At 42.6% G+C, this 20,335-nt stretch overlaps 1 protein-coding gene across 3 annotated transcripts in view; it reads right to left on the reverse strand.

Moving 5' to 3' along the window:
• Positions 1-18,414, reverse strand: part of MOB3B (MOB kinase activator 3B) — a 105,669-nt gene extending 87,255 nt beyond the window's left edge. For all 3 annotated transcript variants that reach the window (XR_010069135.1, XM_063320720.1, XM_063320721.1), the window contains exons 1-2: positions 18,268-18,414; positions 15,650-15,741 (exon numbers count right to left, since the gene is read on the reverse strand). The gene's annotated coding sequence lies outside the window, so the exon portion shown is untranslated. The remainder of the gene's footprint in view (positions 1-15,649; positions 15,742-18,267) is intronic.
• Positions 18,415-20,335: the final 1,921 nt, after the last annotated feature.

Raw genomic sequence — 20,335 nt, forward strand, 5'->3', positions numbered from 1 at the left:
TCTGAAGTAGAAAAAGAAAAATGGTATTGGGGGCAATCTTAGGTGAAAGAAAATGCAAAACCTCTTGAGGTTCCAAGGCCCAGCGTCTTCTCTCACATTCCTGTGCCTTTTTCCAACACAGCACATCTGTCTATCAATCTGTGATTAATAGAGAACAGTTGCTCATTCACCTTGGGGCACCTAGAGTAAAAGTGTTGTTTGGAGCACCTAGAGTAAAGGAGTACGTTTGAACTTATTCAAGTGATTTCCAAAGACCTCCAACTTGTGTGTACGTTCAGATTCTACCAGTGAATGGTTTTCTAGCACCAAGTTCTTTGGATCAGGGGAATAAAATGCATCTCCTTCAAGCTGAATTATCACAATCCCATTGAAGGAAATCAGGCCTCCAGGCTCATAATACTTCTGGTGGTGACAACCACAACAAAATCAAGGAAAAAATATTTTAATTCAGGACATTACTTCAAGACTCCATTAAAAGTAACATGCATGTTATATTTATACAGAAATTACTTATAAGGGTATATACTACTTATAAGGACATTCCTTATAAGAAATTAGAAACAGTGAAATTAGTTTATATTAATATAATTAATAAATTTCTTATGTTAATATAAGAAATTAGAAATTAGAAATAAGAAATTAGAAACAGAATTGATCTCCTCTGCTTATGATCCAAAGGTCTATCTCAACTGTCTTTACAAGAGATGCAAAGACTTAATGCTTCAGCCCAAATTCTGTCCATAGAAGAAGAATGCCAGTGCTAAGCACTCAGTGTTGGGAGTTCCTCTCCCAGCATGGGGTAAGAAGGAAGGGAAGAGGTGCATCATATAATTATTAGTTGCTTGGTAGGCAACAGCTGTTGTCAACGCCCTTCCTGTGGATCATTTTAAATTAAGCTGCTGCATAAGCTCTGCGGGGGGGAAGAAACAAACCACAAACCACTCTCCAACTTAACAAATGGACTCTCTTTGTGCATGAAATAACACGTCTACAAAGTAAAGACAAAGCAAAGATGGCCCAAAACAAAGAAATAAGATGGGTAGAAAAAGCCATGAAGTCAGAAGAGCACTTGCCTTCCACTTATCAATATACCCTGTAATTTTAAAAAAAAATGAGAAATAATGCAAGGAAAACCTTGCTCTTTTAGCACCACAGAAATTTCATGCAAGTTATCTAGAAGTTACTTCTCTTCATCACCTTGCTAAGAAACAAGAGTTTGTAGACAGAAAATGTTTTAGTAATCAGAATTGTGCAAGTACTTGTTTTCCTTCGACAAGGAGTGTGGAGGGCCCAGCTGACAAGTCAAGGATTTCTTAACAGCAGTTCCCAAACTTGTCAGTCCAGCATACAGCTGTCCTGGTTGCCTGGAACCCAAATGATGGTAAAAAATAAAGGCATCTTTCTAGCAGTCCCAGCAGAAGAAGAAATAAATAAAGGAAAAGAGAGGTAACTACCAATTCTGCTCTCTCCTCTCATCTCTCTCAGGCAACATACTTACTGGGCTGTCCTCTTGCCTATAATCACTAACAAAATAGCACTGTCTAAGTGGGAACTATCTTTTAAAAATCAGTCCTATTCAGTTTCCCTCCTAAGAGTTACTACAGAAGACTTTGTACTGTGGGGGAATTCCAGACCCACACAAATGCTATCCTACCAAATGACCCATCTGCAGTGCAAAGCAGAGCCCCGCTCTGTTTACACCAGGGTCAATCCAGTCTGAAAAATGATCACACTCATTCTTGTTACAAAAGCACTTCAGCAGTGTTTAAGAGTATTACATAGAGTACTAGGTTAAACTGAAACCTGTTCTGAGCTCAGGCATGAAAAGGGTTAATATTTCTATTTCATAAGATTAGTTCCGTCCTTTTTCACCTCTTCTTCTAATGTCTGAATCGTGAACAGAAAAATAAGTGTGATACTAGCCACACAACAGCAGACAAAACTTTTATTTCAAATAGAGGCTTTCAGACCACGGAAAAAAAAAAGTGCCTGTTTCAGTTTAAAAATGCAGGACAGCCAAAATGATTTTTACATTTTAAGCAATGACACGACATGCAAGGAGTGTAGTGCAGACTCCTTCTGCACTTCACCAGAAAGCCAATTTGTTACTTTCTTAATTATATTTACTGAATGAAAGTAATTCTCTTCCTTCATCCTTAGACTAGCATGGTATCAACAATGATGCCACTGCTGCAAGAGTTTTTCTTACAGAACATTTGTATTTTATTATTTTATCTTGATGTAGCATCACATGTAATCAAAACTGACACACCTGCCACAACAGTGGTGCATCTCAGGGGTTCGCCTTGTAACACCCTGTGGTTTGGGACCTGCAAGAGAAATTTCTGTTGCTTCACCCTTTCAGTATAAAGGTGTTGCTGTGCTAATTTTGGGTGGGCTAATTTTCTTCATAGTACCTAGCATGGGGCTATGTTTTGTATTTGTGCTGAAAACAGCATCAATAATACGGGGATGTTTTAGTTATTGCCAAGCAGTACTTACACAGAGTCGCAGCCTTTTCTGCTCCTCACACCGCCCCACCAACGAGCAGGCTGGGGGTGCACAAGAAGTTGGGAGGGGACACAGCTGGGACAGCAGACCCCCAACTGACCAAAGGGATATTCCATACCATACAATGTCACGCTCAGTAATATAAATCTGAGAGAAGCAGAGGGAAGGAGGGGATGTTCAGAGTTACTGCATTAGTCTTCCCAAGTAACTGTTACACGTGATGGAGCCCTGCTTTCCTGGAGACCTGTCTGCTGATGGGAAGCAGTGAATGAATTCCTTGTTTTGCTTTGCTTGCGTGCAAGGCTTTTGCTCTACCTTAAACTGTCTTTATGTCAGCCCATGAGTTTTTTCTCACTTCTACTCTTCTAATTCTCTTCTCCATCCCACTGGGAAAAGGCAGTGAGTGAATGGCTGTGTTGTGCTTAGTTGCTGGCTCGGGTTAAACCATGACAGTCACACAGCAGATAAATCCTGCTGCATAAACAGTGGCCCAAGGGCGCACTTATAATAAAAAACTTTTAGCCCCTACAGTATATTGTTACATGGTAGGTGTGTGCTTTACACCTGACGATAAAATACTGATATTGATTTGAATGTCTCTCATTAGTGCTAAGATTCTGCTACAAGTCTTTGCAAAAGCAGCAGTGCAATTTTAGGAAGGAAACTGTAGGAAAGTTTGCAGCTCTCAGGGTCTCCAGGTCAGGTTATTTTTCAGTCAACAGGAGTACTGGATGAAAAAGGGACTCATTCACTGAGGCCACTTTTAGTTTTCCCAGGAAATCGTCAATCTCTCCAGAAACTTGTTAACCTCACCGTTAGAAATAGGTGAGGGTTTGGGGTCCACAGCTGCTTTCTGCTTGCAACATTCAACTTTCCCTCCAACCGCAGCGCTGATACTCATCCATACCAGTAATATGAATCACGGTTCACAGAACATGACTGATAGGCCTCTGGAGTGAGGGTGTAGCTGCTTGGTCAGTGTCAATCACTGTGGAACTGGGATGAGTAGATTTACAGCACCGCAGCCTGTTGTGGCAGTTTGCTGTAGTTGCTCTCTTTGCCTAACATGCAAGTGTCCAGACAGAAACCTGGCAACCTATACTCTTTATTCTATCAAGGATTTTAAAGTTGTCATTCCTATAGGCTTTGAGATAAGCTTTATGGTGAACTGATTCACAGTTTCAGCACATCAAATGTTCCTGTGTTCAGACGCTCTCCAAACCACTGATCCGTCAGGCACTAGCCTTGCTCAGTTGCCTGTCATATGCACTGAGCAATTTCAAAATGAGCACTGGTGCCAAAAGCCTGGATCACTTACTGACTGCACATGCACATGCCGTAAAAGGCACATGCACCATTTACTAATTCTAGAAGTGCTCTCCTCCCATACAGTCCAAACAATCTCTTATTGAGCAAAGACTGAGAAAGAGCTTAGGAAACCCACCTGACTCTTTCACAGACTTCTGCAAAATCCTAAGTAGCAAAACACACAGTACAAATAGGTCTTCACTCTGGAGTCATAATCTCCACAGCAAATGAATTGAATGTCACTGGGTTCACTGGAAGACAATAATACTTAATTCCAAAGACATAATATCTATGTGTGTTACTAGCTTTAAACAACCTTTTAAGGGAAAATATGTAATTATATCTCTATTCAATATATGTCTACACTTCTCAACCGATTTCCTATAAACAAGATGCTACACAGTCCAACTTTCTGTCTTGCTTCCCACAATAACTTTCTGAACCATCATCCAGCTTCAACAGTGTTTGAGAGAGCAGTTCAAACCTCAAAATATAGTCCCCTCCAGAGCTCACAAAATTAGCAGCTGGACAGGGATGAAAACAAGCTTACTGACCTCACTAAGGAAAAACCTAATCACTCAGCACTTGTGGAGTTGAAAATTAGTTACAGTATGTCCTCTGTCTTACCTACTGAAAGCTTGGACAGAACACAAGGAGAAGGAGTTAAAGAATTGAGTGAAAGGAGGTGTTATGGTTTGAGAAACCCACAACAATTTATTGTTTTTTAGACAATTATTCTATCCTCTGATGACCCCTTCCCACCTGGGAAGGGTAACTGGGTGAAAACAAGCAAACATGACGGTTGAAATATGAATAGATTTAATACGCTAAGACTAAAAAATTAACATTAATAATACTAAAGAACCAGTATTGATCCCAATACCAATATAAAATATACAAGGATTATAGTCAGCCAATTCTCTCAGCAGGAAGCCGTGCACTCCCAGCAGTGGACAGCAAATGTTGGACACTGCGAGCGCTGCAGCTTCGGGAGGAAGGGAAGGGCTCAGGGGTCCAGCACTGGGGCAAGAAGTTCTCTGGATCATCGCCATCAAGGGAGAGAGTGAGAGAGCGCATTTCTCAGCAAATTTTCTAATTTATATTGAATGTGACGTTCATGGTACGAAATAATCCTGTTAGCCAGCTTGGGTCAAGTACCCGGGTCTCACTTCTCCTCATCCCTGCACCTAGCAATGCTCGAAAACACTAGGACCTTGAATCCCACATAGCCTAGCTGGTTATAAAGTAAGTATTTTCCCGAATTCAGGCACTAGAATCTTCTAAAAGTACAGTTTTCCCAAGCATTAGAAGAGAAATGTGATCAGAAATATTCTATTATTTTTCACTATGGCAATGACACAGGATAGCCTACAGAATCACTGTATATACATATTGTAAAGTGGAATAGTATTATTACGCATTTGCAGCCTGTAATACAGACTAAGATTGATTTGTATCTGACATCAACTCTGCAAGGGCGAAGTCTGTAGCACACACACAGTAGTCAGAAATCTCAGGTTAAATTTGGTAAGGTCCTTAGCTTTTTATTAGTTTGGTTTTAAATTGTTTTGCTCTGTTCTACATTCTGCAGCCAGTCTCAGAACCAACTATTAGAAATCAGGAGCTGAGACACTTCACGATATAGCTAATGCTTCCCTCTCCAGCAAAATGGGACTTGTGGATGTCATGATGAGACAAGATCACATGATTATGTTAAATTGCCTTCAACACAGCACAGGCTCCTAAGCTCAGAATACCAGGTTTCCAGACTCTTAGTTTTACATCTCCTTTTAGAAAGGTCTGAAGGCAAAGAGACCTGATGCAAATTCTCAGCATCACTCTAAAAACTGAGATTTTTTTTTTTCTTTTTTCTCAGAGACCCTACCATGGGAAATCAGCAAAATCAAATCATCCAAGCCTAAACATATCATGTCAAGTGATCTGAAGGCTGCCTGCTGATGAAAGCAGGTCCTGCTCCCATGCCAATAGCCATGTTAGACTCATAGAATGTGTTGGGTTGGAAGGGACCTTTAATGGTCATCTAGTCCAACCTCCCTGCAGTAAGCAGGGATATCTTTAACTAGATCAGGTTGCTCAGAGGCTAATCAAGCCTGGCCTTGGATGTCTCCAGGGGTGGGGCCTCCACTACCTCTCTGGGCAACATGGGCCAGTGTCTCACCGCCCTCATTGTAAAGAACTTCTTCCTAATGTCTAATCTAAACCTACCCTGCTCTAGTTTAAAACCATTGCCCCTTGTCCTATGTTCTTCTGGTCATCCCTACGTGCCAGCACCAGCTCTACTCTGATTAGCCAGTTCAAGACAGAAAAGCAGGCAAAAAATTGTCCTTCCCATCCCGTCCCATCCCACACACACACACACACTTCTCTCAGAGAAAGGGAAAGGGACTGGCTTCTCAGTCACATTGGTTTCCCAAGCTGAAACAGTTGTAAGGCCCAACAGGAGAGAAATGGGAACAAGTCTTGGGTAAGAGCTAACTATTAAATCAATTTAGCTGTGTGTGGTAAAACTTCCCCCTAAGCTCAACATCATTTGTGCCCTATTAGAGGCTTGCTCCCAAGAGTAATTTGACTGACAAAGATCTCTGAAAACACATGCAGCATGAAACATTTCCTCTGCAGTTGGGGGTAAACAAGTTAGCTGGGTGGGGCTTTCCCTATCATGTTTATTGGATTCTGTGATTCAGGCCTAAGGGTTTTTCACATCTGAGAGAAGAAATATAGTGATGTTTGCACTCTTCCCAGAAAGAAAAAAACGCTACTCAGCAGGAAAACCAAGTGAGTCTCCCTCCTGGAATCTAGTCTGGCATTTTGGTTTCTTATTTTACCACACAAACACACAATTTTAACAAGATCAGTACTGACTAGGACAAGTGAGAAAGCATTAGGAACCTTAAATATCCTATCACTGTGGAGATGCTTTCATGATTGCTACTTTATTGGCGGACAAGATGACCCTTTTACAGACGGATGAACAATAATGCTAATCTAGCTGTTTATTACAAATGATTGCAAGCAGATGAGAACACTAAGAGTCCCAAAAATCTAACACAAAAAGTCTGACAGAGCAACCAACCATGGAAATTCCCTTGGAAAGCCGAACAGCCTTTGTGGAGTATTCCACCTCTGTTTTTCTGGTAGGCTATGACCTCTGCATTTTCCCCATGGCAGATATTCCAGTAAAGGTGAATCTTTTCTTCTTATCCCTGGAAGTGTTCCTTCACTCGTACAGCCCTTGATAACATGAATGAGGTGAGATGGGTACTTTATAAGCACTTACATGAGACCGTGGATTTCCTATTGGAATTGCTGGTCCCTGTCTGAGAGAAAACAACTGTAATTTGTCAGGGTGGGCAGAACCCAGCAGCCCAACAGAAGCAAGACTGCTGCAGCTTGATGCACCTAGGTCCAACCAGTTGGTCCAACCAGAATGGGCGCGCATTCCCAGGAGGCACACCCACACACACGTACAGCACATATATACACATACACATGACCAGATCAATACAGGCAGACACACAGAGCAGTCACGTGAATACCAACAGCTCCTTCCTGTTCCTCTCTCTTGCTAAACAGGATGGAGGTCTGCTAGTGGGGATATATATGTATACATGTATGTACAAAGTGAATCCCTTCAGCAGGTGGGCTCAGACACATCATTTGCCCCCTGTAACTGTCTCTGGATCCTGGCACCTGGACATACAGGCCAGCAAGTCTTCAGACCGATTCCACTTGCTAGTATAGACCCCTTGGTACATGTGTGCACACACACACATACAGAGCTCCACAGCAGATGACCAGGATCCCCTTAGTGCCCCCAATAGCCAGCCCCTCCTGTGTTGCCACCCTCAGAGACAGACATGCACTTGGCGCTCAGCTCACACTCATGGGATAGTCTAGCTTGATACTCTCTAGCACTCACATGCTCTACCACATATCCTCCCTCGCTGCGGTCACTGGCACCACAGACACACAGATCTCTGACCCCTGGTCCTAGTCCAGCTGCTGGCACGTAAGTCTACTCATTAGGATCTCTCCAGTAGCTGGTACCAGTGACACACGGGCCCTCTGACATGGCCCCTGGTCTGACCCTAGGTGCACTTAGATCCCATACTCACACACATCTACAGAATACAGTCCCTCACCCAGGAAAATACTTAGAAACAGAGTTTATTAAATGAGGAGAGGACATAGTGCTGTTCAGATGCTGAGCACAACCAGGGAAATGTATTGCCCAGCTGCTGTCTACACATGACCACTCCTTTTTATCTCTTCATCCTTCTATTTTCACACGCTTGTTCCTTCTCAAAACAGCCCGATCCATTCCTTTCCCTACCATTTGGTTCCTCCCCTAAACATCCCATAATATGTCCTGTGTAACCCTGAAGTGCTCTTCCTCTGCAACCTATAATATGTCCCTTTCCTCTACGCAGCAACCTTCAGGAAGTCCATAAGGTGCTCCAGCATTGCCTCATCTTGATGGGTTTCTCTCCTAGGGCATGGTTGTGAGGTTCTCCCAGGACAATGCTGGAAGGGGCCCTTCCTCCAAGTCCTTAATTTGAGTTCCTGCCTGCCACTGTGCCCCTGTGCTTCTCTGGGTTTGTAGAGATGGCCTGATGGCTCCTGTGATGGGACTGGAAACAGCTGGGGCAAGTGTTATTCAGGGTCCCCCACCTGCCAATATCTCTGTGCTATGTTGTGGGGCACAAGCAAGTTTTTATGATATAAACTAACAGTTTATCACCACTACTTCTTCAGCAAGCAAACAGGGAAATACTGAGTGAAACAAAAACAATCCAACAATTAAAGTAGCCTCTCTGACAGACACTAGGGTCATCTGTATTCAAAACTGATTTGCATTTACCAGGCCTCAGCCTTTTTCACTCCCCTTTTCTTCAGCATTTCTCACAATGCTTCCACTAGACAACCTTGACAGAGAGCCTGGGTAAAGCTACATAACACTCCCAAGGCATGGAGTAACTAGGTAGATCTATCTTGTAAAGATGCAGTTAAAATACAGGAAAACTAAAAGACACTTTGAACCTAGGCATCCCTAGGTGAATTCAGATCCGAGATCTCAGTTCCATTCAGTTGACTACTACTTGTCCAGTCTTTCAAACACAAAACCATCCTCCCCACAATTTCATTCATAAATTAACTTCTCTGAAGATCTCTGGGTACAGATAAGTTATGACAATACCACAATATTAATACAGCATTAGCATCAGCTGTAGCAAAACAAGAAGAATAACCACAGGAGCATTAATATATTAGTAGAGTCCTACTGTATAACTGCTGAAGTCATCCTGTGACTTGCTAAGAAACTGCTTATCCATAGCAATCTTTCAGTCTGTCACATAATAACAGGTCCTCCCAAGCATCAACAGGATTTTATTTTTTTTTTTAACAAAATACTTTCTAATCTCAAGAGCATCCAGGAGTTCCTTTGCTGCTTACATGACACATTCTTGAGCTTCAACATTTTCCATGTTCTTTTTCAAATATCCCTGTAATTATGCAGGCTAAATTACATAAAGGCACATCCCCTGGCTTCCTAAACTCTGTATACTTTGGTGACCAAATCACTTTTGTTCATATATATAGATTTATCAATCCTTAGAGATTCTCACGAGAAGCAAACCTGCCTGCTAAATGCCTTGTAACTTTTGCTTATCTTAATATTCAACCCAGTCTTCCTTTTCGATCCCCAGTGAGTTCTCATATTGTGATTACAGAAACCAGTTAGAAGGGCTAGTACTGCACTAGAGGAAGCCAGCAGAAACATGCCACCTTGCTACTGCATATTCAGGAACCAACCAAGATGTAGTGCTTGCCGTAGCACTATCTCATAACTGTCATCACAGAAATCTGAGGTTGTTTAGGGCAATTATAATTAACATGCTAACTGCAGTCCTACTACAAGACGGCACAAAGACTTGACATTCAGAGAAGTACCCTGGACAGACACTGGGAGACATGTTCCATGTGTCTGGGGGGATCCTGAGGACAGAACATTTTGCTACCAACACAAGTAAATTCAGCCTCCTTGAGAGTTTGTCTTCACAGGAGGAGGCTTCAGAACAGAAGTTTTCTTACTCTGAAATGCAAGGAATTCTTCCTCTTTACATAAAAACATAGTTTCCTTTATGGTTCTAAAAATTTAGGCTGATTCATCAAGTGATGAAGTAGAAAAAAGGTTCTTTGAGCAGTGAACTATCAGAGATATTGGAAAGAAATGCATCTGTCTTAAGAGCTGTATATACTTCTTTTTTGCCAACATAGTGATAGCAACATATGCCCCTAGTAGTTCAATGCTTCTGTCAACAATAGGGTTATTTTGCTAATAAAAATTAAGCCACTCCCTAAACAAAGCAATTTGTCCTACCAAACCAGACATTTGTTTTTAAATCAATAAAATTACATCCTACTTAGAGTGCCTATCTATTAGCTTTTTCTAAGTCCTTGCTAACTTAAGCATAGAAGTAAAATTTCTCAGCATAAAGCAAGACTGCCTGTTCTAGTAGCAATATAAGAAGATTAAATGCCCTTAGCCAGGTTCTAACCTGCTAATCTGTTCATGTCCTCTCACTGACTAGATTGACTCACTTATTCTTTTTTCAATTAAATACAGTCAAAGCAGAAATAGCAAACCTTTCCAACAGTCTGAAATTGAAATCACCAGTAAACCCTGGCAGGATCACAGCTGATAAAAACACAATTCCTACAAAATGAGTAATGTCCAGCATATCATACAGAAGAAATAAATTCAGAGACATGAAGGAGAAGCATGTGAGGACAGACAAGACAGACAAGAAACTGCAAGCTTACAGACCTGCAATAATGCAAGGAAAATAGTGCTGACTACTTCATCACCATGACTATCTTGGTTCAGAGGACCGTACTGCAAGTTTGCATTACATTGGCATTGTACATTAAAATCTCAGATCCAGTTTGCTTCTTCCAAGGAATCAAAGCGAACTACCACAACATGAACGTTCTGCGCAAAATGGGTGGCTATTCTCAGCACTGTCTCAGCGAAACAACTGATTTCAGATTCCCCATGGAGATTACCAAGGTCACACAGAAGAATGTCATAATGATCACCTATGAGTTCCTCCAACAGCTCTTCCAACTGTTTAGCAAAAATCTTCCTCTTGGTGCTTGGAATACAAGCAACATTGAGAAATTCCAAAATGGAATTTATCATCAAATTGAAGAATTAGAGATATGTTTGTCAGAAGAGCAATCAAAGGCAAGAAACCTCTTTCAAACATGGATCCTAAAAAGCACTATATTCAGCATGAAAAAGTACTTCCAAAGAATCACTAATTTCCTAAAAGATAAGCAATACAGTCTCTGTTCCTGGGAAGCAGTCCAAATGGAATTGAGAACATGCCTTATAATTTTTGATAGACTTATGAAAAAACACATGTCATAAAGAGGTAAAATCTTCTTTTTAATATTTTGTAATTCTTTGTAAGAATCTGATAATTTCCCTCTTTTTAATAGTTCTTTTAATTTCCACATTTTAATCATTTTCCAATTGATAACTGGGGCATGTTTTCAAAAGAGCATTCAGTGCTCTAAGTTTAACATGTGGAGTACTCAATTGAAGGGGCATTTGGTATCACTTCTTCTGTCAAAGATAAGCTTTTTAAAAAACAAGTGGATATTGCTCTTCTGTATTCTCTCTTTGCACTATAAGAACATTTTGTGGTCTTCCCACAGAATATGCCAACTGTTTTATGAAATAAAACTCTTGCATTTGGACACTGCATAGATTTTACTTTTTCATTACTTCACTAATGCAGAAAAAAGTACAGGATGCAGACATGCATAAGGAAGACAGACCTTCCTGGAGTCGTGTATGCTACAAAGACCTTAATTTACAAAACAGATGAGAATTTAACATTACTTGGGCTTCTTTAAACTCAAAAACAATGATGGGTAGATCTTTGGAGATAGAAAGTCAATTCCCAGCTTTGATCCTTATTTAGCAAGTAGACTCATCTCTGTATCTTATAGGGATATAAACCCTGTCTTTCTACACAGCATATTCAATAACTACAGCATATTCAATAACTACAGCATATTCAATAACTACAGCATGGATTTTCAGGATATGTTGGTTCACAATGCTATATGAAATATGTAGCTGTCCTATCTGTTTTGAGTTCATAAGCAAACAAGATTAATCTGAAAATATTTACTATATGGATGCAGATTCAAACAGATTTCTTTGACTCCTCTCCCACTTTTCTTTCCCTCATACAGGCAGAGCCAAGCAGCGCTTCAAGTCATCATCTTCATCAGTTTAACTGGTACTCAAGAGATCTTGAATGCCCCGAGTCTCAGTGCCACTCCCTATATATTAGAAGACTGGATGAGTTCTGACACAGATTTTTCCCCACCTCAGATTTCTAAGCATATCTGATTCCTAAAATACGTTTATCATAAACAGAACATGTTGCATTGGAATGTAAGAGAAAATAGTTAAAATCTTTCCATGACTGTATGGGACTGGGGAAGAAAAAGGGAATATTCTGAAGAGAAAAACTTCAATCTGGTGGTACTATTACCTGAGGACAGAATCTCAATATTTTGCCTGAGAAGTCTGAAGGCTGGACAGCAACTTAAGTCCCATGTTGTTCCTTCATTTAAATGGAATATATACCAAAATCCCTTCCCACTTAGGGAAAAAAAACCCTGAAACCCACAAACTAATTCTGGATGTAGCGATCTTAATGGAATGGTATTATTATTCCTCATCCCAGGAGTGCAACAACAGGATATTTACAACTGCCTAATTTTAGGCATCTAAATAAGACATTGAGCCAAGGAGATAGGGGTCACCCACTTCACTCTCACATGCTCTTGTTTTACAGAACCAAAGAGAGGGGAGAATGGGTTTTAAATTCCTAAATATAGATCTGCTTTCAATTACCAATGTAAGAGCTCAGTTCTTTAACCAGTTGTATAGGGAGCATAAGATGAGTTTGGCACATAGTTCATGTTAAATTCCCCAACAACCTCATTAATCAATCTCTGGGATCTTTGTTTTATTAATTTAAGCACTTTGCAACTATGTTGACACCATAATGATGTTAGATGGCAGCAAAATAAGTTCAAGCACATTTAATTCTGATTTTTTTTTTTTAATTTTATTTTGCTGCTTTTAATGTATGGTTACTGTGGGGAATTAATATAGCCCAATTTTGGATACCCAGCTTAAGGAAGTTGCTGAACCAAAGCCAATGAACTTGAGGTTTCCCCATGAATAATGCATCACGCAAGATGATGTTAAGTTTTATCTATGTATCTATATTTATGCTGGATGTACTTCTCTTTGCTCAAATCTGTACTTGGATTTCAGTCTCTGAAAAGCCAAGAGTCAGCAGAGACTTCAGCAGATATGACTGGATGCAACCTTACACATCCTACTATATTTCATCAATTCTTCACGGGATCACAGCATATTTTGGTTAGGCAACACCACCACTATGTGCAACAACCCATCCCTAGACAGTGTGAAAACATTTGCTTCCTTCATCTGCTTTTCTGGGGAGGTACTTTCATGAATCTAAAGTAGATATGCCTATTAACTCATGCATGCTTTATTGTCAATTGTGACTCACATTTTAAGATGCAGTGGTTTGGGGTTTTGTTGAAAGGCAGAAATAGAAAGGTTGTAAAGCCATACAGTCATTAGATGACAATTTGGGGTACCCAGGTGAGCTTAACTGACTGGTGTCAGCTAAGCATTTATAAGGAACAGGCATTTAAGAACTGCCTGAGCTAGCTTTCTGCAAAAAATCTTTGCTTTTACAAGTTAAAGTTAATTATATCTTATAGAAGAAAAAAAAAGTTATTGTAGACAATACTATTATCACATTTCCTGTCTGGAATTCAGTGTTAACCTTCAATGAGGATACATATGTAACTTTCCATTCCTGCAAAAGAGTTGCACTGTTGGAAACTGAAAATGGTCTTCTACTATTTGAAATCAAATGACTTTAAATCTTGACCTTTTCCCTTACAGGAAAAATTCTATATTACTGTTGTTATATGTAACTTTCAGAATTAAACCTTTTGTAACTTTTATGATTACTGTTAACTGGAGACACAAAGAAACAAAAACGTGTATTTGTTCAAGGTTCTTTAGATGGTTGTTTTTATACCACTGTGGATACACACACCACTTCAATGTCTACCTTAACAAGCATTCTGTTACCATGTCAGTGTGTACTTCATACCAGAACAACAGGAAAAGACACTAAAATTAGAAAGTAAAGATGGTAGTCTAAGAATTAGTACAGAGATTCAAAATAACTTAAAATTTATTTTAAGAAAAAATTTGATTATGTTTCAATATCCTCTATCTGGACAGTTTCTTAACCATTTTCCTAGGTAAAAATCAGCTCATATTTTTCAGGGAAGCACCATCTGAAATGTTCACTGTTAGCATTTGTGCTGTGTTGTACTGGTCAATGAAAGGTTGGATCACTTTGAAATACAGCCAGTTGTGAGATGGAAAAGACAAATTGCAGTTCTCACAAGATTCCGAGCTGGAGTAAGGAATGCATGACCAAAGGGTGAGAAACAGAATGGAACTTCATTTCTTACAGCCCTCAGACACACTTCTTTGGTTTCAGCACACTGAGGGTACCACTCAGTCAAGAGCTGGTCTCAAGCCCCTCCAAGCTGCATAAAATGCCTGTTCAGCACTCTCTCCAGTCCCTGATTGAGAGACTGCACTTATCTATCTGCTAGCATTTGTTTTAAAACTTCAGAGCTGCATAATTATGATAGACATATTTTCATTCTTTTGTACCCCCAAATGGCAATAAAATTCCAAAAACAAAAATCCAAACCCAATGCTCACTACGGTGGGGAAAGACATGTTTTTAAGCAGGGAGAGATCCTCTATTACCATGTACGTGGATATACTGCATGTTACTAGCCATAGAATTTGCTACAGTCTTTCTGGATTAAAAACCTGCATCTTTTGATAGCATGAGGGTATCTTCACACAAAACCAGAAAATCCTTTCTTTCTGATTGTGTTGGTGCGGTAAGGAAATGCTCTCAACGGCAAAAGTCGCAGGTATTTTAAATTAAATCTGAACACAAATTTCCCAGATCAAACAGGTCTTGTAAAGTCTTGACTGAAGAGCTCTATGCTTTTAAAAAACATGTCCTTATAAAGCTATCTGATTAGCCTGAGTACCTTTTTGTCTTTTTGGGGTAAACTAAAGTTATGGTTCAGAAGAGAGGATGACCCAATTTTACACCCTCTCTTCCTCCCTTCCGCACATTTCAATCATCTCACATTCTTGTCCTCTGTAATACTTGTTGAACCTTTTCCTGAGCTCAACAAACCAACAGGAAATTATACAAACAAAACAAACAAGCAAAACCCATACTTTTGTTCCAAGGTAAAGATTTAAACTAGAGCAGAGAAAAGCACCAGTGCATATGAGATCCAGCAGAAAAGAGAAAGGGGAGTGTGGCAGAAAGACTGCTTAACAACCACAGAACAGTAAGCAAAACCTCCTCTTCTGTTGTTATCTGGTCCAAACTCCTTTAAAAGAGCTTCTCAGTTACTCTGTGTAAGACTGACTATTCAGCCATACTCACAGTTCATTCGTAAACCTTTTTCCTTTAATATACTAATGTGCTAACTACCCATCACCAAAGAAGCTTAGTACAGTAGTAAGCTGGCAATTTCTCTGGAAATAAATTTAATTGTACAGTAGTTAGTGTTAAAATTACAGCTCCATCTTACTCATTTCAGCTTTCTCTCTCCATCTTACCTGCACAGGCCTAAGTCCCTTGCTCACAAGAGGCTCACAAGACTCGTATCTGTCAAAGGTACTACTGAAGCATCTGATCCTGAGGTAATATCCTAAAACAGAGAAATGAAAATAACATTTTGTTTTGTCTGTGAACTATTCCATCTGAGATCTCAGTTTACCTGACTCATGATGAAGACTGCATATTAAACAAAGAACAATACCATGTTTTTCCTGCAACATTATTAAATGATTGCTATTGCTATTCCAAATGACTCTGTGATCCACGTTCCCAGGGTACTTAGCCCTCTCTGCTTCTCCTAATTTCTGTTCCAGAGCACAAGTACCTTCCTCGGGGATCTCATATGATGCTGAGCACTTTGCTGGCAGCTGATAAAGAAACATTTATCATGAGAGAAATATCAGCAAAGGAGCTGAAGTGATTTGGTCCAGTCCCAAGTTTCACATCACTCACTAATGCGCTCTAAGCAGCACCATCTACTACACCAACACCGCAGCAAACAGCATTAAATCATCATTCCAGGCTGCTTGATGCCAAACAACACAACACTGTCTGCATTCATCTCCTTTTGCTCTTTAGCACTTTCTGGAACTCAGATTGCTTAACTGTACCATGTCTACGTTGTGTCCCTCTTCTTTCTGCTCTACCACTCTCTTTGATATGTGCATACTCTCTGTTACAAAACAACAGTTTCCTCCTTTTTTATTTTTTTTTGTGCCAGGACCACTCTTTTCTCTACCATACAGAGTGGAAAAGCAAAACTGTCACAAATGTTGGTCCACTCAGAAGAGTCTGCGAATTTTAGAATAACATACTTTGCTATGGTGGAAGAGGACAAACAGGCTTTCCATCTACCTACTGCAGAGCATCTGGCTCATAAACTCTCCCATCTGAGAAGAATGACTGGAAGATTTTCTCATGAGTATCCCTCATTATGTACAAATTATATCGTTGTGTAAAATCACAATTAAATGGCTTGGAAGACAGAAGCAATCCTGCCATCTATGTAAGAAATTACTGCAACTAAGCAAGGGTGGGATGGATCCTCAACCACCCTATATCTGTGTGATAATCATACAGGTAACCTGTTCTTGCTCTAACTTGGTTTAGGACACACCCCTGTATCAGTCAGAACATTTTGTTTATGAAAGCTGCCCACAACCAGCCCCAGAACAGGCTGATCTGACCACCAAGTGGGAGCAAGAAGGCCTCTACATCTTCAAATGCCAGCGGGCAGCAGTCTTGCCAGAAGAAAGAGATGATCTGCAGGGCCAATTAGCTGCAAGCAGGACTCTCTAGAAGCCTCTGCCAACCAGGCCCACACTGTGCTTGCGTTGCAGCTGTCCTCATTTAAGCCAACAGTAGGTACCTCTAGGGTTTGCTGGTCCTCACACCAGCAATTACTCATTTCTCCATAGTAAGCCCCGGGTCAGCCTCTGAGAGACCAGCTATGAGGTTGTTACGTCACAATGCTGCAAAGACTTGCAGAGATTTCAAATCCTGTGCTCCACTAGCAAACAAGAAGTTTAACACAAACCACTTTTCATTGAGCAACCTTGCAAACTAAAAGCAAAATCCAGCATCCTGAGCCTGCCTCTCCACAACTAAAAGACCTGGTGATCAGCTGCACGGCAGGTTTCTTGAGACGTTAACTTCATCCTCAACACTAAAAGAACTGCAGCAAAACTGCCGTTTTTAGCGGGCTGCGCCTCAGTGTTTGCCATGCCAGAGGACAGACTCCCAGCCTGCGGTGCTGAGGCTCCCATCCCTTTGCTCAAAACGGGTACAGCAGGACCAGCAAACAGGGCTCTGGATATCCCCTCCCCGCGTCAGAGTACGGTGCAGAAGGGCAGCAGGACGAGTGGGCCAGGATGGGGACACCATACTGGGTTTAAATAAATAGGGTGGAGGAGGAAAGACAACCCAAGCCTGACGACTACTTGCCTCCTCCTTCCTCTCTTTAATCGGCGTGCACCCTCGGCCGCCCGATGGTGCAGACCCCGCGCCCTGCCCCACTGTGGCTTCACCCCGCCAGCTCCCAGCCAGGCAACAGGTCGGCGGGGCCAGCAGCTCCCGGAGCAAGGCCGAGCGCACCCCTGCAGCTCTGGAGGAAAGCACGCTGCGACCTACCTTCAGGAAACAAGAAAAGGGGGAAGAGAAAAAAAAAAAACAATCCCCTTAGGGAAAATGCATCTCTCCACGGGCGAGTCGGCTGCCGCACCTACACAGCGCCAGTGACCGGGGAGCCAAGCGGCCCCCATAGGGACTGTCCCGTCCTCTTACACGGCACCCACCTGCCGCTTCTGGCCGGGACAGCGCGTGGATTTCCCCCCCTTTTCCCCCCGAAGGAGGAGGCCCCGGGCCGGCAGCAGACCCTCCCCGGTGGAGGCGGACACCGGCCGAGCCGCCGCGATGGGCAGGTGTGGGCCGCCCCCTCCCCAGGGTTGGGAGGAGGGGGGCTGGGGGGGCACCTCCATTTGGGCTGAGCGGGACCGGGAATGGGCGGTCGGTCGGAGCGCGTTCCCCCGTTAAGTTTGCGTGACGGCGGCACCGACCTCTCCCCTCACAGAGAACGAGCCACCCCCTCACACGCACCGACCCGCCACCCCCGCCTTACCTCCACCCCTCCGGGTGCCACCGCCCGCCCAGGTGCCTTCCTCGCCGGACAGCTAGGGAAAGGAGGCGACGGCCCTACACGCCTCCTCTACCAGGAGCCCCAGCGGCGGCACAGGCGCTGCCAACCGCCCGTCCCGCTCCTGCCAGGCGGCCGAAGCGGCTCGGCGCGGCCCTGGGCGGAGGCCGCCCCCTGGCGGGCGCGGGGCGGGCAGCGGCGGTAGTGGCCGAAATGGCGGCGCTGCCCTGCTTCCCGCTCTCCCGCTGGCGGGCTCCGCCGCGGCAGCGGCCGTCGCCCTCAGGGGAACCCCCAGCCTAACTCCGAGGCGGTTCCCCTCAGCTCCCGGGACGCCCCGAGGTTCTCCGGCCCCCTCCTCTGTGGCCCCATGTGAGGGGCAGCCCTACGGCTAGCGGGATGAGGCCTAATCCTACACCCTACTTAGCAGAGTTTAGCGGAAAACTTACCTCAGTTTAGGCAACAAACAAGGAACTTTGACCCGTCGTGGAGCATGTCATAAGCAGCGGGGAAGTCTCTACCCCCACCACAGTCTTTAACAGGGCTCTTCATAGACACCAGGCTCTGGAGGAGTTTGCCCTCCGCCACCGTATCGCTTTACCGCATCGGCACAGACCAAAGACCATGCGCCCTTCCCTCAGGGGTGGAGGGTAAGATAAATAATCGCGTTTGTGTCGCTGTTTTATCAGCTGAAGGGATTTTTGGTTTATCTAATCCATGGCGTTTACGAGAGCAGGCTGATGCACAACCACTTCTATAGCTAAATTCAGCTTTGCAGTTACACTGATTTGACTGTCTCGGTAGGAAAAAACCAAACAAACCAACAAAACACATTCTCCCAGCTGAGTGTGTGTGTGAGTATATATATATATATATATACACACAGCTTGGACAAAAAGCTCTTTTTCATGCTGAGAAAGACTTCAGGGTCTTACACCTTCCCATCTGACCCATCTTTTCTACAGTCAAAAAGAAAAAAAAAGGGGAGGGAAGATAGTGACAGCAGAGACCCATTTCAGTGCCACCCAACTTAAAATAAAACAGCTGTGTGCCAAACTCTTTATTAAGTAAAAAAATGTCAAACCCAACAGCAATGCTGACTGACTTTTGTAAATCCTCTTTTTGCTAAGTGAACAAAAAAATCCCCCTCATTTCAAGCAGCAGAAAAACCATGAGGAACTGTACAGCCTAACAGAGATGCAAGACAAAAAAACATGCAAAATTTAAGGCATTCTTCTGAGAACAAGAACTGCATGCAAGCATTGACAAATGTCCCTGGAGACTTGTCAGTCTCTCCTCTGGAGGAATCATATTTGAGAAGGCATAGGGGAGAGAGCTGCCCACTTCACAGGTTTGTAAAACATCGCAACAAAACAAGAAGACTGAAGGCTGCCTCCTTTCCCACTGTGAAAGGCAAAGGAAGGTGTCCTCTTTTTCCCCCGCTATGGAGCCCAACCATACCATCACAGAAGGGCCCGACTTCTGTCTCTCTGCCAAGGGCAGATGGTCTGGGGCAGCAGCTCCCATGTGGCAGAGGCAAAGCCTCAACTGGCCTGTTAGGTGAGAGCTTGGCTTAGGAGCTATTGGCTACCAAACCAGAGAAGAAAAGGTGAATGGGTAACTAAGAAGCTGCCAGCAGTTTGTGATTGGGAGGGGAGACTGAGTTGCTTGGAGGAAATAGCGTATTGCGACTGATTAACTGTTCTTTCCAAACATCTGCAAATAAAGATAGTGGAAGCAACCCTTGTACCTTCACAAACACAGCAAGAACAGCCTGAGAAGTGACCTTTTTCCAAATAATATTTTAGTTTTAGTGTGTCAGCCATTAGGTGTTTCTCACAGAGATATCTGAACAAACAGCAGTAGAAGTACTCCTCTTTCTGATAACAGAATAGCCGGTTTAAGTCACTGGTAGAACTGCTTTTTTATCTCATTACCAATTCCCTGCTTTCAGGCAGTGAGTCATACCTGAGCTGTAGCCCAGTTTGACATTGTTCTTACTGTATCCCATATACCTATGTAGGAAACTGAAGACAGTAAAATACGTGTACAGGGA

The sequence above is a fragment of the Chroicocephalus ridibundus genome, chromosome Z, assembly GCF_963924245.1.
Source record: "Chroicocephalus ridibundus chromosome Z, bChrRid1.1, whole genome shotgun sequence".
Lineage (NCBI taxonomy): Eukaryota > Metazoa > Chordata > Aves > Charadriiformes > Laridae > Chroicocephalus > Chroicocephalus ridibundus.